The sequence below is a fragment of the Alligator mississippiensis genome, chromosome 1 (assembly GCF_030867095.1).
Source record: "Alligator mississippiensis isolate rAllMis1 chromosome 1, rAllMis1, whole genome shotgun sequence".
Taxonomy (NCBI): Eukaryota; Metazoa; Chordata; order Crocodylia; family Alligatoridae; genus Alligator; species Alligator mississippiensis.
The window spans coordinates 321,018,130-321,045,478 of NC_081824.1; the positions used below are offsets into that span (position 1 = coordinate 321,018,130).

General features: G+C 42.5%; 1 protein-coding gene across 3 annotated transcripts in view; it reads right to left on the bottom strand.

Moving 5' to 3' along the window:
• Positions 1-27,349, bottom strand: part of NHS (NHS actin remodeling regulator) — a 370,561-nt gene that overhangs the window by 115,245 nt on the left and 227,967 nt on the right. Inside the window, exons 1-2 of one of the 3 annotated variants that reach the window (XM_019494996.2) lie at positions 26,667-26,890; positions 26,104-26,195 (exon numbers count right to left, since the gene is read on the bottom strand). The exons of the other annotated variants lie outside the window; for them this stretch is intronic. The gene's annotated coding sequence lies outside the window, so the exon portion shown is untranslated. Of the gene's footprint in view, positions 1-26,103; positions 26,196-26,666; positions 26,891-27,349 lie in introns of those variants that run through there. 3 annotated transcript variants of the gene reach the window in all.

Genomic DNA, 27,349 nt, shown 5'->3' on the forward strand with positions numbered 1-27,349 from the left:
CTTAGGTTTGGGGGGTTAGACTAGATGATCTATTCAGGTCCCTTCTGACCCCTAACTACTATGAAACTATGAAGCTTATGCCAGGGATACCAGCCTCACATTTCAGGAAGGCTGATATCCAGGTTAAAATTTTTTTCTGTAGAAACTGTCATTCAGCTGAAAATTGGGCATTCCATTAAACCAAACTTAGGGAGGAAAATGTCAGCTTTCCTTGGAAAATGTCAACTTTTCATCAAAAAACAATATTTTGCTGAAAAACTGAAACGTTTCAATTAGGTGATGAGGCTGTGTTTCCCCAGAGCGTTTATAGTTCAGGTGCCTTGTGGCCCGGTTCTCCCTTGTAGACCACTTTCTCCAGCCAGATTACATCTCCCCTTAGGTACAGTGACCAGAGCTGGAGTTCCTACAATAGACAATGATGGCGAGGGCTTTGGAATTTCTGAATATGTAGACCAGGCCAAGAGAGCTCAGTCCACAGAAGAGAACCGGTTCATGAAATACCCACAGTACAGCTCCTATGAAGCTTTTCAGTTTCTATCATGTTGTGTGTATGAATGTTTTCAGCTTATGCTTTTGTTGCCATTAATGGTCTTTGTTGCATGGAAATTTTCTGAAAGAGGAATATAAATGCATTTTCTGAACGCTCCTATTAAAAGCCCATTCTGCTTTTTTTTAAATGAAGGAAGCTGAATTCCTGGAAGTTCTGGACTTTCTTTTTCCTATTTTGTATTGAGATTTTCCAGCCTCTTCTAATAAATATTTACAGTATCAGTTTCAGCAACCACAATAAAGTGTTTGAAGAGAAACAGGAAAACAGAAAGAGGAATCCAAGAGATAAACTGCAACCATATAGGTCAGGGGAGTTAGTCAACAGATATCGTCTTCTCTGAATAGGGTATGAAGATATATATTTGCAGAGAAAGGCAGGGAATAGTAGGATTTCTATCAATAACATACTGGGTGTTGGTGAAATTAATGAGGTTTCTGCTTTCCTACACTTTAGCCCCTTGTAGTTGGCTTTCCTTTCAAGTCTAAAACCAGACTCTGGTGGCTTAGGGTCCAGTTCATAAAGCTTTTCTAATATTAATTCTGCTACAACTCTAAAGAAAGAGATACGAACAAAACTTTGATGACTCTTCATACAATTAAACTATGTAGAGCAAATCATGCCTATGGTTACATCAATGTAGTGCCAGTCACCTTAGTGAAGATCCACTTTAATGTCAACATTTAGCTCCATTACGAATCAGAGTTACTTGCTTCAGCATGGAGGCATGTTATAGCATGCTGGTTGGTCCTTTTTGTTAAATGCAAATTTTAGATTTTGTTATGATTAAATGTATTTAAATCCTCATCTTTGAAATGTATTGCCTTTTTCTCATGATCCTCTAGAGTCTAGACTGCAATTCAGATTATACTTAAAAGATGCTGGAGCCAAACTTGATTGTTTAAATAAAAGCAATTTTCTTTCACAATTATCTACTGGTGTAAAGAAGTATTGATTGTGATGGTCTTTTGGGCATTTACATCAGCAGAAAATTTGGCCCAGTAATTCTAGCTCATAAAACAAATGTGATCCTGATTTGCACTAGTCAAAAAGTAAATGATACATAATACTGCCCTTTGATGTATTATCCTTCCTTTTTAATTAATACATTCAATAGGAATTACTGGCAGTGCATATATAGCACAGAGGGAGCACAGTTGAGAGCTGGCACTGAACTAGATCTCGGGAGAGCTTGATTTTATTCTAGGTCCTGCCATGTGAACTTAGGTAATTCATTTCAGTTCCTTGTATTTCTTTTTTCTCTTCCCATTGTTTCTTGTCCTAGTTAAAATGAAAGCTCTTCAGAGCAGGGACCATCTCTTACAATGTCCTTGTAAAGTACATAGCACAATGGAGTCCTATCATCTCATATAGGGTATCACTAAAATGAAATAAATAGTAATGTTTTTTACCATTTTCCTCTTCAAGAAGATGTTAAGACACCTTCCTACATGTTGGGATGGAAGGGTCACTTTACATTTCCTGATATCACTGAAAAGATGTTAAGGCCACATGTAGTCCAGATTAGTCAAAAATGTGTGGCCCCAACACTTGAGGTCTGCTTTTACAGGAAAGAATGATCCTATAGTTAAAGCCTAGAACCAGGAGTCAAAAGATGTGTACCTTCTTCCTCACTGTGGCAGAAATATCATCTGTTCTGTGCCTAGTCACTCAGGCTGCATCCAGACGAGCATGGACGTTTGGTACCCTGGGGACAACTTGTGGCAGTGCACCTTGAGCCATTGCTAGTTGTCCCCAGAGAACACCCGTGCCACGTGTGCTCTGGTGTGCAGCAGGTTCCCTTGGGTGGGGTAGGGGAGGCTGGGCCAGCACTGGCCCCAGCAGCTTTACCTGGGGTCCTGGGGACCTCCCATGGCTGTAGCAGCGGCAATCTTGCCACTTGGAACCTGGTCGTCAGCCACAGCACAGCTCCAGCTGGCCAGGCTCTGGTTTTTCCCCTGCATGTGCTGCTCAGCTTTTTTTTTTGCACAGGTTGTTTTGACCCATGGATATACAGGGGTCAACCTCCCCTCACCCCTGTGCTGCTCCCTTGCAGCACAGAGAACATCTGAATGTGCATTATATGGCGCCACAGATGCGTCTGTGGAGCCACATACCTCATGGCTGTGCTCGTCTGGACGTAGCCTCAGGGTCCTAGCAAGCCCCTTGTGAAGTATAGCAAAACTGTCACCGTTTTCAGTTGGAGTGGGATCAGCTTCCTATTCTCGAAAACAGGATAACAGGATATTTTAATTACTAGGCAGTCGCATATCAAAGATACCTAACATTTCAGGTTCCTTACTTATAATGGCTATAAAGATACAAAATAAGTATCTTTCCGAAATGTAAGGACTGAATTTCCCTGGTAACATATTCCTTTACCTTTACCAACCACGAAGCATTCCTGCTCCACTTATTCTACCTTACCCTCTCCTCACAAAAGAGGCCTTAAAGAATTGATAGAGGTTGTAACATGACCTGCAGGTCCTTGTATCCAACCCCTCTTGAACCAAAGGCTGGAGGAGCAGTTTCAGATTTGCAAGACCCTTTACCAAAAATGGTTCTCTCATTTATGCTGTAGGAATGTAAAGTGCAGTTGCTATGATGGCATCATAAAAGAGTATGGTCAGATAAGTTACACTGAGTGGGTCCAAGGGCTGGATCAGGCCCACTAACCCCCTATGCCCACATGTCTGATCCATGCATGAGCGGGAACCAAGTGTGGTGCAGCCTGGGACTAGTCCACGCAAGTGCAGTGCAGTACCCAGTCTCTACAAGTGCCAAAGGCAGTGCAGTTTGGAACCACATGCATCCTGGGCACTGTGTGCAGGGCTGGTCTGGTGTAGCATGTGGGTAAACAGGGAAGTGAAGCATCAGGGGCAGATTATGGGGCTCTGTGGGCTGGATCTGGCCCCCAGGCCATATGTTTGACACCTTGATTTAGAGCCATGGAAAATCCCAATTATTTTTTCATGGGGAAAATGAGGAAACAAAATATTCTTTTCCAAACTTCCCTAGGAACACTTGCATTTTCCTAAGAAAAAAAAATTCCCTAGAACACTAAACATTTTTTTAAAAATTGATAAGAAAACTGCATTTTTATAAAACAAAATCTACAAGTGTTTATCTAAGTCCAAGTAATTTTGCTTAAATTTCTGGAGTTTATTTTATAGTTTGTAGTTTTTTGAAGAAAAATTGTATTTGTATCAAAAGGCTATTTAGCATAAGAAGTCTCAGAAAAAAATTGGCAGGCAAGGTTCTTTGGGTAGATGTGATATCTTTTATTAGACAAACCGAGTAAAGAAAAGATATCACATCTACCCAAAGAACCTTGCCTGCCTATGTCCTTAGACCAATGGCTACAACCAAAAACATAGAAAAAATTGACATGCTTTGTTACCCTGACTTTAAGTAAGGGATGAGGTACTGGAGGTAACCAAAAATACATCAACAGAGAGAAAGGATGAAGGGATAGATGCTCTCTGGCCCTTTTTTATTGCATGGTATCTAAATGGACCAATAAATGTTCCCTGTCTTCATGCTTCACTGAATCCAATCCTACATGAAGCAAAGTGACCCTTACACATTTCTTCTATAAGCCTCTCTAATATTGCTTCAGACACCTCTAGTGACTGCCACACCTAACTGAAATCTTTCCCTCTGCCAGAGTGACCTTTTTAAGGAAGATGTTTTCCTGATAACTGAACTAATAGCCAGCTTGTCCCCACCAGACTGCCTTCGGATGCCAACTCTATCCAATTTTGCCTGAAAGACTGTGATATGCGTGCAGATTGGCTTAGGTTCTGGTGGTTACCTCTCCTTTTCCTTCTTCTACCCCAGACATGATTTGTTAAACACTCAGCATTCAGAAGCTCACAAACATGGCTTGTCCCCCATCAGAGAGGGGTTCTGGATATGCTGACTCTATCCTATTACCATGTACTACTGGAGCTGCCAGCTATTTGAAAGACACTTCTTTTTTAAAGAAACTGGGTGCCATTGACAAGATTCCAGGAAATGCCATATTAGCTACCATGGATGTCACCTCCCTGTGCACCACCATCCCTCTCAAGGATGGATTACAAGCCATGAAGAACATTATCCCTGACAAGAAAACTGCTTCTGTTTCCATTAAGTTCTCCTGCTTTATCTTCACACACAACTATTTCATGCCTGGGGACTCCTTATACCTACAAACAAATGGCACTGTCATTGGCAAACATATGGTTCCCCAGTCTGGAAACATAATTATGACAGACCTTTACGTTTATTTTCACCACAGCTGCCCTCTCATCCCCCTGGTATACCTTAGTTATGTTAATTACATCGTCATAATAAGGACACATGGGAAGGAATCTCTACAGAAACTTCACCAAGACTTTAACAACTTCCATCCCTCCATCAAACGAACTGTAGAATACTCCATGTAGCAGACACTTCCTAGACACTAAGAGAAGGTTTGCAGTGGCCACACTGCCACCACATTGTATTGGAAACCTACCAACTGCCACAGCTACCTTCACGCTACCAGCTTTCATGCTAAGCTCACCACTAGGTCCATTGCCCACAGCCAAGCCTCATGTTACAACTGGATTTGCTCTGACCCCACCAACCAGGATGAACACCTTAAGGATCTAGAGCATGGATTCCTGCAATTACAATATAATCCCTAAATTGTAGCCACTTCAGCATGCTTTCCAGCCCTGCTCCAGAGGCTGTCTGCTCCAGAGAGCAGGGCTGGCCCCGCTCCTCTGCTACCTGGCTGGAGCAGTGAGGGCTGGCTGACAAAGGAGTGGTGGGGGGCAATCCCAGCTGGGGATGCAGACCAGTTTACAGGGCAGGGGAACTGCCCCCCTCCCCGCCCCCAGCCAAACCCTGGCTGGGGTCTGGAGCCAGGGAGGGGAGTTAAACACCCCTTCGCCTGCTCAAGCTTACTATTGGCTACAACTGTGGACTACAACTCCCAGAGGCACCTGGAAGCAGGAAGAGAAAGTGATGAGCAACTCTACAGAGTCCTGCTGCTGTAATTCTGGACTGCAAATCCCAGAGACCTCAGGGGCAGCAGGAAGAGAAAGTGAACACACAGCCAGACAGCCTGCTCTGTCATGGACAGCAGAAGGTCTGATTATGTGGATCATGCATTAGATCCCATCCCACTTTTATCTGCACATGTAGAGGGGGCCTAAATCTTACTTAGTTAGTCTATAAAGATGCATATCTAATCTATCTTGCCTTCTGACGGACTGCAGACTAACACCACTATCTACCTCTGTCTACCCCTCCCTCCCCGCTTTCCCTCATAACCTCTGAAATAGATTCTCCACTGGAGGGGATTGGGTGACCCTATATTTTTTCCTATGATCCATTATTCTTGGTTTAACCTCAGTGCTCCTCAGTCTAACTAGAATAATGCTCAAAAAAGAAAGGTAATAAATGTTTTTGTTTTTTTTTTTAATCATGCATTTTGGGGGGGAAAAAAACAAATTTGACCTGCCATATTACAAATGGCAAAGGAATATCCTCCATTCCGTGCATATATGGTTTCTCAATAGCTCTCAATAAGCTTAGTCTTGCAAAAATCTCCTTGTTCCCTTGCTTAAAACAATGTTTATGTTCTGTGATGGTGGAGTATGATGAATGTTATTGTAATTTAGCACAAGGGGAGGGAGGGAGAATAAATTGTGCCTCCAGTCTGGTGGATCTTCAGGGTGCTTTTGTAAGACTGAGGTCCAACATGTGCCATTCCATCTGTCTGTGTATCTTGTTCCATTCATATACACATACCATAAACACATTAGAATTACAAAATGCCAATGGAATAAACACTGATACAACACTGAGGAAGTGAGACATACAACTGTGATCTGCATATCTGTACGTGTGTATGGAAGAACTGTTGACTTATGAAATCAGGTTGCCTTTGTAATCCATGCATGGAGCTCTTCTTTTCCTTCCCTGGAGAAATCAGGATGTGAAGAAGCAAAACTTTCTTCATTCTTGATGATTCCTAAGTAGGCCAAATCACTTTGGAAGATGGCCAGAAGTTAATTTAATATTCACCGCTGACCTGTTTTATTCCTCTGAGGTTTCGGTAAAAAGTTGGGTGAAAGCCTTTTCCTCTGTTTGTCTGAAAGTGCACCACTGTTAATGCCATCCCCTGAAGCACAGTCTGCAGTGCACACATAAATGATTTATTCAGAACTACTGCTACTTTCTTGTTCCATCAGCACATTACTGCAAAAACTTGCTAGCTGCTACTTAGGTAATATTCATCTGCATACATTAGCATTGCTGAAAAGAAAATTAAGGGTACACTGCCTGGCTTTTTATTTTAACCCCTGTCTTCATACACATTCATAAAATAGAGCCAGAAAAAGAGTTGGAAAAACCAAACTCAGCTTTCCTCAAGCTGATTGCACGTTACTATGGTTATTAGCCAGCAGCAGATTATGCAACTCTACAGTCAACACTGCAAAATTGAAACCCTAGTGTTACCACAGATACATGTCTAAAACACAGAAGTGCTATTCTAGCTACTAGAACTGGAGGAGAGTTAAGAGGAGTAATTTTGGGGTAACAAAAGAGAAGAGTTTCTGTTAATTAATAAAACATTAAAAATCAAGGCATAGCACAGCAAACAGTGCAATAATCTTCAAATGAGTGAAAGCTAGCAATTTTTTTTTCTTTTTACACTGTAGGCATTTTAGTTAAATTTTGTAAAATACATGCTGGGCACATTTACCTCAGTACTAGCTATTCTGCAGCTATGGTAGTGACTGAATTAGAACTTTAAAAGTACTATGCATACTCCTCTATACATAATCTATATGCATGTACACCTATACAATAGATATACGTGTCTTATTATAGTGATGTATACTGACTTTGCAGTAGGTCCATGTATATGTATACATACATACATGTTCATATACATATATAACACAAATCAAATGGGCCATATTGGGCTCTTGTCATGGACATAAATCCAGAGAAACCCTATTGACTTTAGAAACTACCCCACCTGTATACAGTGTATTTTAATATATTGCTGAGCATGTCAGCTTCCATTTTCTACAATGGGAATTATGAGTGTGTGTTACTTTGAGAGATTTGGCTCTTATAGAATGAATAACCCTACTCCCTCCTGTAGCTGCCAACCCCGGTAGCCACCTTCTATACAGGTTAAAACCAAAGGACAACTAAATGATCCTTTGTTTAGTGATGGCTGAAACCATGGAAAAATCACCATTCAACAGCTACACTGCATGCAAGTCTCAGCCATGGCAGGAATCTGTCTGCACAGCATTTCTCAAGGCTTTGATAACAAACAGAGAAGTAGAGAATTGATCTAATTGTAGTTGTGTGTCTGTCAGTGGGGGAAAAAACCAGGAGAAACACCACAGAAGCAGATGTAGAGAGCAGCAAGGCAACTGGGATACTGGCAGACACACCTTTACAGCACAACTTAGAGAAAAGCTGAGAGAGAGGGAGAGTGCAAGCAAACAAATGCACTTTTGGACAAAGTGCTGGTTGAGCAGAGGCTTGAAACTCTGAGCCAAGGAATTGTCTCCTGATGTTTGATTCTTCCTGCATTCAGGGAAGCAGGGCTATACAAACAGGACTGTATCAACAAAATACCTGATTTCCTTCATCAGTTGCTCCCCTCTGTAAGAAACCACTCACATGACTTCAAAAATTGGCAAGCCACTCAAATCAAACAAGCCAACCACTTATTCATTTCTTAATTAACACATTTTAAAAATCATCATTCTAAATAATTTCTGTCTGGGAAAATCCATCAACACTCTTTACAATACAGCCTGCAATGGGCCAGCTCAGTAGTTTACAGGATTAATGATTCAAGGTAAAGCCCTGGAAGCAGGAATGAACTCGCACAAAATCAAATTTGCCCCATCTTAAGCAATGGAGCTTCACCCATTGACTTCCTCAGTGAATCTACTTTATGGACTGCAATGAGTTCCTCCACTTGGGCTTCTGAAATCCATAATCACTTAACGAAATTACCTTGGTGGTCTCAAAGTAAGATTCTGATCATATTAGGCTTGTAATTTCAGTAACTGTGCTTAAACTTGGTTCCAATATACTCCAGTTAGAATGGCTCTGCAAAACTCTTCCAACAAGGGTGGGTTGCAGAGGCTCACGCTGGTCAGCCATACCATGGCCAAGATGATGCAGTGAGGCCTGCATGAACATATCCCTGCATCCAGTGTAGAACCAGAATCTATCCTGAAGGCTCTCCTCACTTTTAAAGAAATTAACCAGAGTTCTGTAAAAATTGTCAGAGCTTCCCATCCAAGCTAGGCTGATTCCTAAAAATCACTTTAAAACCAACATAAATCTGGCATAATTTACTGTAATTTCTGGTCTACTCTATTTGTGCATCTAGGTTGTCATAGGGTATATTCATTACCATGATGACTGAAGGGCCTCTTAAAAATTATAAACTTACCCCATTAACATCACATGTTAAAGAAAAGAATTAGAAGTGATGAAGAGGGGGAGGCTATTTCAGAGACATATCCCAGGCTGGATAGCTCACCGTGGCAGGGACCAGATTTTATTTATTTATACACTATGGCTAGGGAAAGACATTCAAAAAGCCTGAGCCTGAACTGATTCAATCTTTGCAGGTTAGTCTAAGCTGGTTAGGCTGAACCAGTTTGTAACTGGACAGACATTCTCTCTGGACTGAGAAAATTCAGGCACACGGCTGCTGTGGCTCAGGCTAGAAGCTGGGGGTGGTAGGGCAGCCCTCCCTTCCCCTGTTTAGTGCTGAGCTGGGGGAGGGGGAAGGAGGGGGCATGGCAAGGCCCCAGCAGGACCTCTGATTAGGGAAGTCTGCCTGCACCATCCCAGGCTTTTCTCCGCTCGCTGCTCAAGGGGCGGGAGTGTGGCCAGCCCCCAATCTCCCTCTCTGCTTCTTTATCCTGTCCGCAGCAAACTGACAGGCAAGCAAGCCAGCAGGAGGCTGATAACAGTGTTTATCACCTGATCAGGAAAACAATAGCTTCCCTCCATTACTTCAAACTCCTCTTAAACAGGTAACCAGCTGACTTGTTGATTAGCTCCAAACAGCCCTAAGTGGTGACTGCCTGTCCAGTGAAATTGGAGACACACATACGTCTCTCACCCCATCCACATCAATAAATTAAGTGACTGTGGCATTGATGCCTACACAGTTGGATGGGTAAAAAATTGGCTGATGGGGTGCACCCAGAGAGTAGTGGTGGACGGGTTGTACTCAACCTGGTGAGATGTGAGCAGTGGGGTCCCCCAGGGCTCGGTCCTCGGACCCGCACTGTTTAACATCTTCATCAGCGACTTGGACGAGGGGGTGGAAAGCATACTGTACAAGTTTGCTGATGACACTAAGATGTGGGGCGAGGTGGACACACTTGAAGGGAGAGAGAGGCTGCAACTAGATTTAGACAGACTACAAAATGGGCAGATGAGACTAGGATAGGGTTCAACGTAGACAAATGCAGGGTGCTGCACCTTGGGAGAAGGAATCCACAGCATACATACAGGCTAGGGAGTTCCCTTCTTGAAAGCACAGAGGCGGGAAGGGATCTTGGAGTCATTATTGACTCCAAGATGAACATGAGCCACCAATGCCAGACCGCAGCTAACAAGGCCAGCCATACCTTGTCATGTATCCAAAGGTGCATCTCAAGCTGGTCCAGAGAGGTGATACTTCCCCTCTATGCAACTTCAGTCAGGCCGCAGTTGGAGTACTGCGTCCAGTACTGGGTGCCGCACTTCAAAAGGGATGTGGCCATCCTGGAGAGGGTTCAGAGGAGGGCCACCCGCTTGGTGAGAGGGCAGCAGGACAGGCCTTACGAGGAGAGACTGAAGGACCTGAACCTGTTCAGCCTCAGCAAGAAGAGGCTGAGGGGGGACCTGGTGGCTGCCTACAAACTCATCAGGGGAGATCAACAGCAAATGGGTAGAACCCTTTTCTCCCCAGCACCACCTGGGGTGACAAGGAATAATGGTAATAAGCTGATGGAGAATAGGTTTAGGTTAGAGATCAGAAGGCAATATTTTACAGTTAGGGTGGCCAAAATCTGGAAACAACTTCCCAGGGAAGTGGTCCTCGCCCCTACCTTGGGCAAATTCAAGAGGAGGTTGGATGATCACCTGTCTGGGGTCTTGTGAACCCAGCATTCATTCCTGCCTGTAGCAGGGGGTCAGGCTAGATGATCTGTTCAGGTCCCTCCTGACCCTAGCTACTATGAAACTATGTCTGTACTAGCTGGCATGCCACATACCTAGGATCCATGGGGCTGGGGTCCCTGCTGTAGGAGATGGGAGGGGGGGGATTTCCTGCTTGAGCAGCGAGCAGCAAGGTAGGGGGGCAGGGCAGGGGGAAGCCAAGCAGACCCTGGTGTGCCTGCAAGTCTCTGCCAGAACTGCAGCCAGGGAGCAGAGGGGAGCAGCCAGCCCTGCTGTGGAGCAGCAAGCCCCGCCCAGCCCAGGGAGCATGCCAGGATGCTGAGGGTATCTGGTTTATCTTAATCAGCAAGGGGTCTTGGACAGACATTGCATAAACTGGTTTCAGCCAAATCAGTTAAGTCTGATACTACACTCAGCCAGATTTATCTCAAACCAGTTCAGGCCTTTTTCAAACTGGTTTATGTGCACTGAACATCTGTTCTATTACAAGTTTAAACCAGTTTCTAATCACTTAAACTGGTTTATGTGCAATCTTTGTCCATAGCCTGTGTACACTGTGGCACCTTATAAATAAAACAACAATCATACACAGAACAATGACAGACAGACTTCAGGAGAAGGCATTCACAGAAGCAGAGATGAGTGTCCATTACATGCCTTCGCTATGCCTGATGCTCTGTTAATATGCAACACTGGCAAAGAAGAAAATTCAGTCCAAAAGCTAGAATCCCAGTCCTCAGCTGATGTAAATTACTGTGTTCTCATTTATTTCAGTGGATGTAAGTTAGTTTAGGAACACAAAACTAGAACAGACCTCCTGGGTCACCAGGTCAGGTCTTCTGCTTTTGAAGGGAACCATGTAATTTGAAATGTTTCATAAACGTCAAGCTCTGTCCTAAAAGTAGGTAAGGTTTTTGCCTACTACTGTGATTAGAAGGTGCTCTAGGCGTCACCACTCTAATGATTAGGAACCCGCTTCTAATTTTCAGTCTAACTGTATTAATGGCCAGTTATACTGGTTTGTTCTTGTGCCAACGTTGTCCTTTAGCTGAAATAACTTTTCTCCTCCCTTCAGCTCATACACAGTATTTACCCCTTTGATATGTTTATAGACAGCTCTCATATCTCCTCTCCACCTTCCATTTGCCTCTCAATTCCCGTCATCTTAGTCAGTCACTCTCTTCTGCATCTGTTCCAGTCTGAGCTCATCCTTCTTGAACATGGAGAACCACAATTCTATGTACTTGGGGTCTCACCAGTGCCTTGTACAATGGTATAAATAAGTTTCCACCTGAAATTTCATGATATTTTTGCTTTTTTATTGCATTTTTATCACCATGGCATTTTATAGTCATGCTGTGATACCTAGATCCTTCCCCTCCTCAGTCATTTCCAACTGATGAGCTTTCACATTCTTGTAATTTGTCCCCAAGCACATGACCTTGCATTTCATATTGTTGGATTTTATCCTATTTTTTATTACACTACTCTCAAAGACATCGTCTTCTTGCTGTATGATACCCCAACCCCTTTCTCTACTGACAATGTTTCCCAACTTTGTGATATCAGCAAATTGCATCAACACTCTTTTACTATTTATGCCAAAGCCATTAATGAAAATATTGAACAAGACAGGCCCTTAATCCAATCCTTCAGGAACTCCACTAGCAATCTCTCTTCAGTCTGACACGTCTCTTTTAACATAATATAGTACATTGATGTCTCTCCAAGCAAACTCCTTTTCTACCTTAAAATTGCTCTTCTCCAGCTAAACAAATAATTTCTCATGTGGTATTACAATAAACGCTTTAGGTGAGTCCAGATATTTGAGATCTACCTGTATCTAGAAGATTAGTTTTCTTATCAAATAAACATATCAGGTGAGCCCAGCACAATCTACACTTGCTGAAATTATCTCCAAATATTTAAACAGCAAGAAATAAAAATATCCCCGTTTTGTCAATTCTTCATTTTGGAACTGGAGCCATCAAACTGGAAAAGGTGCAGAAGTATAGTACTGCAACTAATTTTATATCACGAGGTATAATTGTATAGTAACACTAACATAATAATATGTAAAGATAGGTGTTATGACGATAATTTATTATTTTTGGTTGTGTGCAGCTATCTATTAGGGGACTCTAATGACAGGGTTGTAATTCAATCAATAAACAGCAAAGAAAGCTAAAACAGACATTAAATCTTTCAGATATGATAACATATGTTATCATATGTCTTATATGTTAGAAAACTTCTGCCCCTCCATCAACAAGACCATGTCATAAAATATGATAAGGACGTAACACATACACCACAGGGATTAGCAATCTTCTGCTGGTGCTGGCTGTTATGCATTCCCCGCCTCCACCACAGGCTGCAAGTGTTCAGGCCTCAGAGCAGCCACCTGCCTGCACCTGCCCTTGTCCCCACCATCCCCGCTGCAGCAAGGGCAAGAACAGACCTGGTGGAGCAGCAGGCTCCACAGCAGAGAGGACTTGCATAGAGCTGTGCTGTGCTGCCCTCTATCTTCCATGCTAGATCAGACTTCTTCTTGGGTTCAGTTCAGCCCGTGGGCTGTAGGTTGCCAGTCCCAGACAGGGAAAGCAGACTGAGTCATGGACTAATGCCTGTTGTACTTGATGACTTTTCTTCATTCTCCAGAATCTAAGCTAAATATTTCTCTCTCTCTCTGTGGGAGGAAATTCATAGTAAATCAATGGTGCACTTGTAATGGATTTTCCTTGTAAGGACACCAGAGAGCTGAACCAAAGATGAACGCAGCTGGCAGCATCAGTCAGCCATACTTGAGCTATTCCAGTGTATGAAGCACACTTCTGGGGCTTTGTTAATAAAACAGTGTTAGACCTGATCCTGTATGTGTGCCTGAGTTTACTTCCAGACAAAACAGTGCATCTCTGTAGTCTCAAAGGCTGCCTATGGACCTGACAGTGCAACAGGAGTGCCAAGAGAGGTGTAAAACGTCCTTCATTTGGCTTTTTAGAGTTTACTTTGGAAAATATATTGTCAGAGACAATCGCAAATTGAAGGATCATGTATGCTCGGCCATGTAGAATTTTAGTTTTTATTACCATGAATGGGAAATTTCCATTTGGCTTGTAGCTGTAACTCCTGGGACTGTGATCTCAGAAGTAGACTTAAGCTTGGAAATCTCCAAAGTACACTCATCTGCTACAAAAAGTAGTACTGTTCTCTCTGATTTTGTACAAATCAATATCACTGTTCCCTCTGATTTTGCATCATGTGGATGGGCATGCAGTCTTTTAGACTACTGCAGGCATAAACCTAACGGCATGACTCCTTGTGCCCATTAAAGAACCCATGGTACTTCTAAAAAAAGGGCAGATGTTAATCTTTCATGCTGACCAGCTTTCAATTCAACCTGTCTTAAAATATATTCCCTCCTAATTGTAAATTGGATACATTATTCTTGGGTGTATCTTGACCTAAATCAGGGGTAGGCAATTATTTGGGCCACAGGGCCACCAAGGGAATTTTGGTGAGCTGTTGCACTCCCCTCCAGCCCCTCTGGCCGACACCCACTCACCAAAACTCCCTAAGTGGTAGATTACTAGACTGGCCCAGGACCCCTGTGGGCAGGGGGTGGAATGGGACCATGGGTGGGCAGGGAGTGTCATGTGAGACTGGAGCAAGGATTGCAGGGCGGTGACAACACGGGGCCAGGGTCAGGGCTGGGATGGGGGCAGAGCTGTGATCTGCTCCTCACACAATGGATCATGACTTAAGGCTATCCCACGCAGCCAGGCCACTCCACAGCCGTGCTGTACTGGGGCTCCCCATGCATGCTTGTGCTGGGGTGGGGGCAGCAGGGCCTATGTCATGGATGTGTTCTCCGCCCCCATCCCATGTCAGGCCATAATCCATCATATGGGAAGCAGACTGTGGCTCTGCGCCAGCCTGAGCCCCAGCATCCCTGGCTTAAATATCAGTGCTTCAGATAAGGACTAATATTAAACACTTGAGCTGCCTATACATATGCTTGGGGGGAGGGAGTGGGGGGGGGTTTAATTAGAGTGGCTCCCAGGCAACCTCTCTAATTAAAACACCTCATCATCACATGTATTAAGCCCCCCTCGTTTAAAAATGGCTGCAAGACGCTTTATCTAAACCTCATTCAATGAGGTTTAGTTAGAGTCCCATAGCCATTTTAAAACACATGGGGGCTTAATACACATCATGCTGTGGCAACACTGTGGCATTCTAAGTAGAACGCCAACGAGCATGTGTATAGGCAGCCTTGCTGAGTTTCTCCTGTGCTGATACCATTTCTGTTGTTCCAGAGACTGTAGACAGTAAAGCAGCTTGGCTAAAGTCTGACACATGAAGAGAAATCATCATGCATTTTGGTGCTCTACAGAGCAAAATTGCATCAGGGCTGGATTCTCAGAAGTATTTAGACACCTAAAGGGGCCAATACGATGGGATTAGCAAATTACCTAAGGCAGCTAGTGGTTCAATTCCACCTGATCTCAATGAGAATCAGGTGCCTAACATGTTAAGACATCTTTGAGAAATTCCAAGAGACACCTATAATTAAATAACCAAATACCTTTGAAGGCCTGAAGTTCCACACCTGTCCCTAACTTTCTACATTGCTCTGATGTTGATACCTGTGGGATGTCCCTAAAACTCAGATCCTTGATTTGACTTCCAGGGATAATGAATTAGTTTCCACACTAGCCCCTCTAAACTTCCACAAGACTCCAGCTACTTCTTGGCATGGATAAAAAATGGAAGCTAGAAACAGAACAAATCACCCAGCTTTGTCTCACTTTCAACTCCTACATGGAGGAACACTTATTTGATACCATCTTTCCCTCCAAGAAATGCAAGTAATAAAAAATTACACATCTTGTCTCTAGGTTCCTTGAATGCTGGATTATGATGAAGGGATCCAAAACAGCATCTAACATGCTGCTAAGAGGGCACCAGGTTCTCATTTGACCTGCAATTTCCATAAGCTGCTCTGGCACAAATATCCCCAGTGGGGAAGTGCTCGCAGAAGACCTGTGATGGCCTTCCATGTCAAATCCATTACACAGAAGATGCTAAAGTTCATGGACTCAAGTTTTATAGCCTAGCTCTTTGGCAGATTTCCAGATTAACACTAAACTGGACATTCCCACATCTCTGTAGTGCTTAAAAACTCTCTTCTATGAAAAGTCATTTTTAAAAGAAACTGAAATTTCCATTTAACATCAAAAGCAGCACTATCCCTAGGGATTTAAACTAAAAGAAAAATGTAATTTAGGTACATCAACCAATCCCATAGAAAGTTCACATGCCTTATTTAATTCTTTATGTGAAAATTTTATTCTTCCACTAGTCCTTCTTTGTTTCTCTATAAGAGAGAAGGTGAGGGTACTTGTTTATCCATAAAGAAAGCTATCTAATATGTTTTTAATGAAAGAAACCCAGAAATTTTAACAGGTGCAAAGCTGATACAACCTTTGTTCCAGCAAGGTTGCTGACACCCAGGTTTAGTGTAACAGTTATTGCAGGCTCTTACGGTGGCAGAAATGTTTCACAGCACTGACACTTGAAATAGCAGACAGTGAATTCTTGTAACATTAATTGGTCAAATTTTAAACTGCTGGATTAGGAATTGGAAGACAGAATAGAGCATACATGAATAAATATAAATAAGTAAAGCAATTTGGTCCACATTTTCTTACAGTAAGGATTTTGGAGGGGAAAGTGCAAACAAAATGAAGTAGACAAAGGAGTCACTAGGGATGGATTACAAAGTATTTATGCTCAACAAGTTATTTTGGGGTTTTTTTTAGGAAAAACATACTTCAAGTGGAATTATATTCTCACTTCATGATTAAAAACAGCAAGTCTCTCAGGAAGATTGACTTGGTTTTCCAATCAGGAGCAAAGCAAATTAATCCACGTTGGATTTGGCATGAGCTCATAAATCCTTTAATATTAGATCACAACCCCCCCTCCCCATCCTCAAATTAAAATCCAATTTTTTTTTAAGTCACAAAGGATTAATTTATTTCAAACACTGACTAGTTCAAGGCCCATCATTCTGAAAGCATCAGGAATGAGAAAGGACCACCTTGTGACCACTATTTTCCTGGAAAAAGGGTACTGTGCTTCGAGAGAGCTAGTCTTCAAGCTTATAATGGCTATAAAGGTGCAACAGAAATAGATGTTGACTGTCTTAGCCATAAGCAGGTCATATTTGAGGAAACTATGCTCAAATTTGTAAAGGAAGTCAGTACTTTGGAAAATAATCAAGGCCAAAAAGCCAAATTAGGGCAGAGACTGCAGAAAGAGACCCCGTGAAAGAGCACCATACAGTGAGGCCCAGTAGGAGAAGTGGTGATTTTCTGAAACTGGGAGGCCCTGTGTTTATGTAAATCCTGGATTTCCGCTAGCTGGCTGGTGGTATCTGACCTCTGCCTTATATGCTGTTACAGCCTGCAAAAGTGAAGTCAGCAGTGCTTTTCATTAAGCAGAGCTGCAAAGGATTAACCAGGAACACCATTTCAGTATTATGTTCCAGCACTTAACACAAAAGCAATGAAAGTGTGCAAAATAGTATGTTCCATTATGCTATGAAAATTCACATGAAAGTTGAAGTAATGACCCCTTTTGGAAAAACAACAAATACTTCACCAAGCAACTATACACTCTGCCTTTACACTTTTAACACCAGATTTATTTTACAGCCTTTAGAATTGACTCAGTCATTTATATTTCATCAACTATAGTACGCTTGGGTACTATAAACATAATCTAAAAGAAGCTGCCAGGACAGCTTCCAGAAAGCAAAGAAATACCTGCTCTGCATAGAGACTTACAACATTCAAGGGGCTTGCTCCTGATAGAGAAAGAGTGACATTTGTTCCTCCCTTTTACTGAAAAGGCTACTATTTCCAAAAGAATGATGTATGATCTGTTATAATTGCTCACAGGAAGGCATTTCATATACCTTTGCTACAAAGATAAACAAGCAGGCACTATACTTGACCCAGGTTGTCTCATTTTAGATCCAAATTTGTTTCTGCCCCAGAAATTACTGCTTTTATCCCACATACATTACTATGAACTATCTATATCAGGAATTGTGAAACAGAGAATGTAAGATTTGAGATGATATTCTTTCTATTAAAAGTGGTCCCAGAATGTCTGCAGCAGCTTGTACATCTGGTTTTCTTTCTTCCTTCTTCTCAGCTCTTTGCTTTTCCCCTATCTCTATTGCAACTTGACAGATACACAAAAAGGGAAAAAGAAATCTGGAGCATTTATAATGTTTGTGTTGTTTCAGTGAATAGTATCACATTATCCAACCTGCCTGCCTCAAAATTAAGAGGAATCAAAGGAGACTGAATTGGCTCAGGGACTGGTAATGTGCAATCAAACTTTTATTTTGAGGTCATTGGTTCAAATCCACACTAAAATAAGCAATGACCAATAGTCATTACAACTTGGTCAGGCTGCTTTATAACCTGTGTGAAATGATTTGATGGTTTCAGTTCAGTCCTTGGAGAATACATGCCTATATCACAAAAACACACTTTCACAATTAATGCTAAATGCAGTGTCAGAAGACAAGGCACGAACTTAGCAGGCTCAGAAAACAGTGGTGCTTCCAAGCAAGGGAAAGGCACATTAGCAAGGTGCAGTAGTCGTTCCCTTTCTGAAGTTGGCTGGGAGCGCACATCTGGCATGGTAAATACAAGAGAAAAATGAGCTTTACTGGAAGATCTGCATACAGAGTCAAAGTAAAGAGGAACCATATGCGTGCATCTGTGGGCAGTCTTATACTATGTTTTTGCAACAATAAAAAACTTTTTATCAAATTGTAAGCATCAGAAAGTAGGGGTGTGTGAAGCAGGCTGTATTCTATTTGGATTCAGTCCGATTTGGGGGACAGTGACTTGATTTGTTGATTCGGGTCACTGTCCCAATTTGATTCAGTCGAATCTGAATCTGAAGATTCGATTCTGATTAGGGAAATCAGTGATTCGGCCATAGACACAGCTTTATACATTGTTTCTATGTACCTTGAGGTACCAGGCATGGCTTGTGAATGCTGAAATGGTGGGGCAGATGGAGTGTCCCACAGGAGCATTGGGGAGGGGGGGGGGGGGGGAGGTTGTCCCCCCGCACACTTGGTGGCAGACCCAAAGTGGACTGGAAGTACTTCCAGGCGACTTCCAAGTCTGCCGTTGAGCGCACAGAGGACCTCCCTGCCTCAGCAATCAGCTGCAAGGAGACCCCGAGTGCCCCCCCCAGACTCAGGAGTACACCAGTCACCAAGCCAGGGGGCAGGGGGTGCTCTACGGTGGACTTGGAAGTGGACTTCTGGGTCCACTTCTGGGTTCACCGCCGAGCAGGCGGGGGAACCCTTCACGCTCCTGTGGGATGCTCCATCCACCCTGCCATCTCAGCATTCACGAGCCGTGCCTGGTAGCTCGAGGTATGTAGAAAAAACATATAAAGCTGTGTCTATGGTTGAATCATCGAATCTCTCCAAATCGATTTGCAGGCTTCTGATTCAATTCGGAGAGATTAAAGGGTCTCCTGATTCAATTCGAATTCAGAGATTCAGCCACCAAATTGGGCTGGATCTCCTCTGAATTGCATCAGCAACCAAAGCTTTGCACAGCCCTATTAAAAAAGCCTGTTGGTTGGGCAGATAGACACTCTCTCTCCCATGCTGGGCTTCTCTTGTTTTCCTTTCATTAAAATTTCTTATCTTAATTTTAAATATTCCAAGTGTTGGCCCTTGTGCCATTCTTTTAGGCCAGTAATGCTCATTGTCAGGAAGCTTTTCCCCGCTATTCAACTGAAGTTTTATTATTCTAAGTCACCTTGGTATGCACATGCTTGTTCCAGCTAGAGACCTATTGACTCTCAGTCATTGCTTTAGCAAATGATACTGGCTTAACCCTTTCAGTTGTGCCGTGTAAATGAATCCTTCCAAACTTCTGTTAGCTTTTCTTGCTCTTCAAATTGTCCTCTCAAATTGTCATCTTCTTTCTGGTAACCAAGTTCCCAGAGTTAATCCTAGTAATCTAATACAGTTGCACTGAAGCTTTAGAAAGAGAGACTATTATTTCCTTATCCCATGTTGAGGTACACTGGCTTTTTATCCTGCCGTATCATATTTCAAGTCTGTATCTAGTTTACTGTCCAATCCTCCCACCCCCCCAAACTTTCTTCAATATGACTGTGCCAGGTTTCCCTCTCCCATTACACAGGCATGTTTCAGACATTTCCCAGTAAGTCACTTTCTAGTTTTTCCAGGTTAAGTCTTGTGCTGTTACTTTTTGCCTCTTGTTTCCCAAGCCTTCAAAGCTTTGTATTATTTCACTGTTCTCACTGGTATGTACAACACCGCCCATTATAGTGCCAGTAGCAAATTCCATTGGCATACTGGTCGCCTTTTATCAGTGCTTGAGAAAGTAACTTTAGCTACTCAGGATAAAAGGCAAAATCTTCAATAGGTGTATGCAAACATCAGCAGGAGATGGAAGGCAATCACCTGAAAGAGGATCCAGTCCAAATTATTAGAATTTAGCACCCATGAGAATGAAAAATGCAAAGTAAAGAAGATATAATGTCATTTTAATCTACTGTTTATAGGAGTATGACGTCTTTGAATTCTAGGCCACTCAAGATTCAAAGGACCCCTCCATAACTTTTCTGAATTCACCCAGTTGAGAATCACTGTTGTACTGTCTGAGTTTACCTCAGAAGTTCTCAACCTGCTGCAGCCAGGTGAACGTGCCCTCCATGCCTCTTGCAGAGTGCAGAGCCTGACTGGGAAGTGGTTGTGGCAGGAGCGGGTGCAGCATGCCTTGCATTTATCTGATAAACCTAATGCAGGCAGGAGTGCTCACTTCTCCTAGAAACAGAGGCATGGCAGCCTGGTGATCATCTGTGTGTTTCCTGGGTTTCTCCAGGCTGCTGTGCCACCACCACTGCCAGGTGGAACACTCCCATGCCATTGTTTCCAGGAAACACTTGGGAAGACTGGACAAGGCATGGCTGCAGCAAGAGCAGGCACTCCTGCCTGCATTAGTTTTATTGGATAAACACAGTTGCTTCCTGATCAGGCTCCAATGAGGTATGTGTGGCACTTTCATTGGGTTGTGGTGGCAGCAGCAGCTCTGGCACCTTGGCAACCTTGAAAAAGTCTTGTTGCATGAAGTTGAGAACCACTGGTCTAGGCATTTATTCCAGTGTTCTCTACATAATGGATGCTGCTATGAGACAAAATATACCATTCCATGGAAATTAATGTGGAGGTGATGTAGCCTGATAGGGTGGCATTAGTTACTGCCAGACACACCTTGTAATTAGTATCTTTCCTGGATTGTACCTCTTTAATAACTTTCTCTCTCCTTGTTATCAATGGAACCAGCAGGGAGAGGAGAAAGAATGAAGGGTCATGCTGGAAAAGGTGAATGGTCATTTAGGAAGTACCTGGGATGTGGGAAGAGAGTAGGGAGAGAGTTAAAAGAAAGAAAGGAATGCTATGGGACTGGAAAGGCTGCCTTTCACATCAACAGAAGTGGCATATAGTCAGCACTGTTGAAAATTTTCAGCTATGAAAGTAGGCAAACTGACTGTCTGTATAACTTAGGTCATTAGAGTTGAACCTTTAAGGGTAGGGACAGAAATTACACATAAACCAGTATAAATGATCAGAAACCAGTTCAAATCTGTAACACAACTGAAGTTTAGTACACATAAACCTCTTTCAAAATGGCTGAAACTAATTTAAGATAAACCTGGGTGGATGTAGTATCAGACTTATCTGATTTAGATTAAATCAGATTATTGAACTTCTGTCCCAGATTCCCCTCCCCCCCCCCCAGATTCAAGTTAACTCACAGTCCCCCAGCATCCCAGGATGCTGTGTACCCCCCCGCCCCCGCAACACCGCTCTCCCTTGCAGGGTGGGGAGGCTAGGCAGAGGGAGGCGTGCTCCAGTGCCCCATCCCAACTTCTGGCCTGTGCCATTGCAGGCCTGTGGCTGCATTTCCAGTATCAAAAGGGAATGTCTGTTCACTAACTTATCAGTTCAATCTACGCAGCTTAAACTCACCTGCGAAGATTGAACTGATTCAACCTCAGGCTTTTTGACTGTCTGTACTTAGCCTTACGATCCAGCTGCACCACAGTCCACCACTCTTCTGCATTAAGTTTGCACGGAGGAAGAGAACAGGGAAGGGAGGTGGCTGCCAACCTCAGATGAAGGAGAGAGGAAGAATACCTTCAGGCTGAGATGGGGATCAGTGGCATAGCACAGGAAAGAGGACATGCCAGGCAGAGCTGCTTCCTGCCAGTTCCCTCACTGCCCACCTACTCCCACTCCCTGCTATGCTACAGGATATCTTGAACGCCAGATACAGCCCATGAGCCAAAAGTTGAGCACCACTGACTTAGGAAATATCAGAACCCTTACTGAAACTGAGTAGTCCATTAGAAACAAGTTTAGCCTGATCTATCCAATTTTATCCTATCTATCTGATCTCATCTATCTTTTTAAATGCTAAGTATATGGCTCCATTATTTTTGTTAACTGAGCTCTTGCAAACAAAAATAACAACTCAATTCTCCTTCCTCATCAGTAGTGAAATGTCTTTCTTAGAATATAGGGGTTGGTTTCCCCCTCTTCCCTGCCCATGCATTGAGTGGCTTGTATGCTTGACTCACTAAAGCATGTTGTGTTACATGCAACTGTAAAGGTATGATGAAGTGCATTTTGAATTTAGTTTTGGAAAGGTGGAAGTCATTTTTATCACTTGTGGGAGTGAAAGCCAATAGTTTAGATCTTCCTATTGGGGTCTGGTTTAAGCAGAGCCTCCTATAGTGAACACAGTTAATTCCTAAATAACATAGCCAATAAACAAAGGAAGCACTACAACGAAGAGCAATTTTGCTTCTTTGAGATAAAACAGTGAACAAAAGTCAACAACAAGAGAGGATTAACATACCAGATGGTATAACATCCAGCAATTAACATGTTCTATGCATAAAGGTTACAAGCAAACAAGAACTCTTCTCTTTTCCACCATTTAGTATTATAAATTGTGCTGTCCATTAGGCCAAACATTTGCTTTTTCTCTCTCATTATTTGAATCCCTCATTTCCTGAATTCAAAACCTAAGTTTCTTGGAAATCAGAAAAGAAAATAGCTGTGATAACTACCACAGGCAGATTCATGGCTGGGGAAGAAGGTAAGAGAGAGAGAGAGAGGGAGAGAGAGAGAGGAAAAAAAAATGCCTATATAGTGGGAAAGAAGGGCTGCATGAAATTACATAGCTGTTCTAGTCTATCCTTTCCCTCATAGCCTTCCAGGCAAATGCATACAAAACACCTCCCCTCCAGCCTCTGGTTGTGAAGTTGGAAGCAGTGTTGATGCTCAATTCCCTCGCTCTGCAGGTCTTTTGTTATTATCATTATTTTTGTTTAAATCTTTGCACATTGAGTCACTGGAACATGCTGGTATGTGAGCTCACTGATTTAGAACCACTCCCACAGCTCTGCAGCTTACCAACTCACAGCTGATGGTTGAAAGTTTGTGAAATTAACAATTTGGAGAACTGTATTTGGTCGTTTCTATGAAAAAAGGAGTCACAAGGAGAAATGAAAACACCTTAAGATTCCACAACCAGGTCCTAAATGCCCAGCTTTCTGAAGCTCTCTTCATGCATATCACTTTTCTGTAGTGAGAAACAGTTACCGATTTCCTTTTTGAGACCCTTTGGATCAGTGGAAGATAGGAATTGATATCTCATACATGTAAGAAATGGAGAAGTGGGGTGCTGAGGAACTCATTAGGGAACCAATACAGGACATCAGAGACCACTGAGAAAGGGAGGAAAGAGAAGAGGAGAAAGCCTAGAGAAGTTTTGGAGCAAGAGTGGTCTGTAGTCAGTGGGCAAGTTGGATGGAGTGTGACCTTGCACTATACTTCTCCTAAGCCTCCTTCCTCTTTCCCATGCCATTTTCCCTCCATTCTCCTAACTTAATCCTTTTCACCTGGCTCATCTCCTACAACCAGCTGTTGCTTCCTTTCCCAGATGGCTCTGAACTAGCCAGATATCAGAGGGAGGGATAGAACCCCAGAAGCTGGGAGGAAGCACTACAACGGCTATCTGCAAGTGCGTTGAGTGCATAAGACATTGGCTGGATGGCAGAGGTGGATAGCACTTCGCAGCCCTGCCAGCTAGAAATATTAGAGTAACTTCCCAAAAATGGGCTGGAGCCAGTGGGGGTATTAAGGGATTTAGGTGGACTGGTGTAATTGCACCCTCTTTGATTTCTGCTTCACCCAGAGTTTAAAACCAACTGCCTGGCAGCAGCAGCAGGATTTCTAGTCAGGCAGGGTTGAGGGATTCAGTTGACTTCATGGATCATTGTAATCTAACTCTTTGCTTCTAAATTCGTCATTGTACAGGTATTAATGATACTGTCTTCTTTATAACCGGCTCAATGTTCCACCAATCAAGCTATCCTTTATTCTGCAATTCTACTATCTGTTTGCTGCTCCTGGTAATGAAGCTCCTATTTCACAGCCCTGCAGATTGTTTTTAACTCATTCCAATGGAGTTATATTTGTTTTTGCTTCAATCTTAAACTGAGTAGGTTTAAGAGGAGGTTGGATATGCATCTGGCTGGGGTCATCTAGACCCAGCACTCTTTCCTGCCTATGCAGGGGGTCGGACTCAATGATCTATTGAGGTCCCTTCCGACCCTAACATCTATGAATCTATGAGTAATACATCCCTAGGTCCCTAGAATATTAATAAAACTTACAGTTTATTTTAAACTGGAGAAAAATATGTGTTGATGCACCTCACTGTCTATACCCCCTTTTCAAAATTCTAGATCCATTCATAGGTGGAACTATTTTACTATCCTGTACAGGAAGCAGTACAGGAGCCAAGTGTCCATGACAGCACACCTGGATTGGGATAAGGAGGGTCCATTTTGAAAAGCTCTTTCTGTTACCAGAACTAGAGATGAGGATGCCAAACCCTAGGAGAAAGGGAAACACTTAAAACCAGTGATTCTTCACCAGGGTGCTGCAGCACCCTGTGATGCCTTGAGACCCTTTCAAGAGTGCTGCGGGGTGTCATGCAATGTTAACATCGTTAGGTGTACAAGCATGTTTCACAAGACAAACTCAGAATTTCAAATAGGAATATGCAGTGTCACGAGCATTCTGACCTACTGGGGTCTTTCTGAGTTCTTTGCCACAGAAGAATTGCTGTATTGTTTCTCTGTAGTAAAAAACGTGTAAAAACCAAGAGCTGACATTTTCTGAGAGATGCCTTGAATCTTTAAAAGGTTAAGAACCATTGACTTAAATAATTCAATTTCCATATCAATAACCAGAAAGCTTTTCAAAATTTCAGCAATCCCACAGAAGTTTCTGGGTGTCCAAACAAAGGTTTTCAGTGCACAATGAGCTGCTGTCTGTAGACTTGGAAAGCAGAAATTATGGAAACCCTTCTCTCTTTTTAGCCTCCACTGAATGGGGACTTATTCTCTCTTACATTCTTTTTTAACCTTTCCCACTTTCAGAAAGCAGTCTGTAACTCACTACTCCACTTCCCCTGTATCACATCCTACCATAATTATACAAGATACGTGGAAGGACAGAACACAGATATTACTTAATGTAAGTCTGTTCTACACATTCATGCAATAACATTGTGAGTCCTGGAGGAAACTGTTGCTTAAAGGTGTTTAAAAGCAGTATACAGACCGTACTCCACACTGAAGCTCAAGAAGTCCATTTCCTTAGCCTATCACAGGATAGGCTGGACTAGTGAAGCTACAGAGTAATAGTTACTATACGTCTGTATAGATCTGTACATGTGCACACTTGTACTTTAATCAGCTGTGTCTACCCACAAGATGAAGAACTTGATATAACTGCCTATGTAGGTGATGTGTTTACTATATGCCTACACACAAGAAACATTTCCTCACTGAAACTATATTTTATCATTTCAAATGCATGCTATACTTAACACAAATAAAGCTGAAAGGGAATATGAAGAGTTGGATATATTTCAGTCATAGCAACGTGACTTTCAAATCTCAGACCACCCTTTGAATGATTATTTGTGGTCCTAATGAAATAATTGCAGAGCGGCAGCCTGATTGCCTCAAATCAAATGTAAGCAAGTCTCAACATCCAAAGTTATGCAGCTTGGAAACACAGAGTCCGAGGCAAAGGGGCCTGCACATATTTTTCACATTATGGAGCAGATGGAAGCTGTAATACCCTCTAGAGCAGAGGGATGCTTTTTACCAAACAGTAGCAGATGACATACTCAGTTTCGGAAATGTTTTCCACTTCCATCCAACAGATCAATGAGTTGTGGTTGAAAAGGAGCTGAAATAATCAAACAACTTGCATGGGACCCTGGAAAGAGGAAACGAACATAAAACAACAGTTTCAAGACATGGTGTTCTTCATTTCTCCGGTTCTTAGGGTGGGTATTCATGACTGATTAGTGCTAACAAGGCTGGCTGCTGAAGGTCCTAACAACATTCTTGAACTGGTATCTTTGAATTGCTAGCTGTAGAATCAGAGTTAACATTTAAAATTTTACAGTCCGAATATACTTAAACTATGTGCATCTTAAAGGTGCTTTTACCACTATTTATAAAGAGTGAATTTACACCCCCCATACAATAGCAGAAATGATTTACTATTTTTGAATGTTCTGCTCCATATAAAATTCATTCTGATACTTTGTTCAAAAACAGGAGCGTCTGTCTTCAAAATTTCAACTACAGTGGTCAAAAAAACACTGTCCACTTACTAAATAAAGGAAGCAAAAAAAAAGAAAAAAGAATCCTGGTTAGCCTTTAATATGAAAACTAACTCTACCTCTTTCTTTTCAACTCTCCTTTGGACATAACTCTTTCTTCTTCCAGCTATTCGGTGCTGCTCAAAGGTGAAGGGCACAGGTGGTTTAGGATGTTGCCTGAGCATCTCTTGACAATAGGCGTCTCTCATGAAGAAAACACACCGGTCTTTTCAATTCAGTCTTTCCACCCGAGTAAGTGCCAAGGGGATTTCCCTCTATCTGCCCTCGCCACCCAACCTTCTCTCTCTATCTGCCAAGGAAAGACAAAAGCCTCAGAAAAGTACACCGACAAAAGTTAGACAAACATTAACTAGCGGAGGAAGGATAACCCTAACCCGTGCAGATACTGCTGAATGGGGCTCATTGTGAAGAGAGCTATCATGTTACATAACATGCATGTGCGCACGCACACACACTATATGCATGTAAGTTTATTTACTTCTTGTAATGCTAATTACTAGCATGGAATCAAACCCAGTACTTTTAAAATTCCATTTATGTGCAAGCTTCTTGATATTTTGTTATTTGCCAACACATTGCAATTTTATATGAATTTTAGTACTCAAGAAAACTCGCCACACTCAACACCAAGCAGAGCAGTTTCCCTTTGGCAAGCTCTGTCAGTGCCTCAGTTCTGACCTACATCATCTTGGCCATCTCATTCTGAGCCTCTCTTGAGTAAATACTGCTGGTCTGAGTGCTG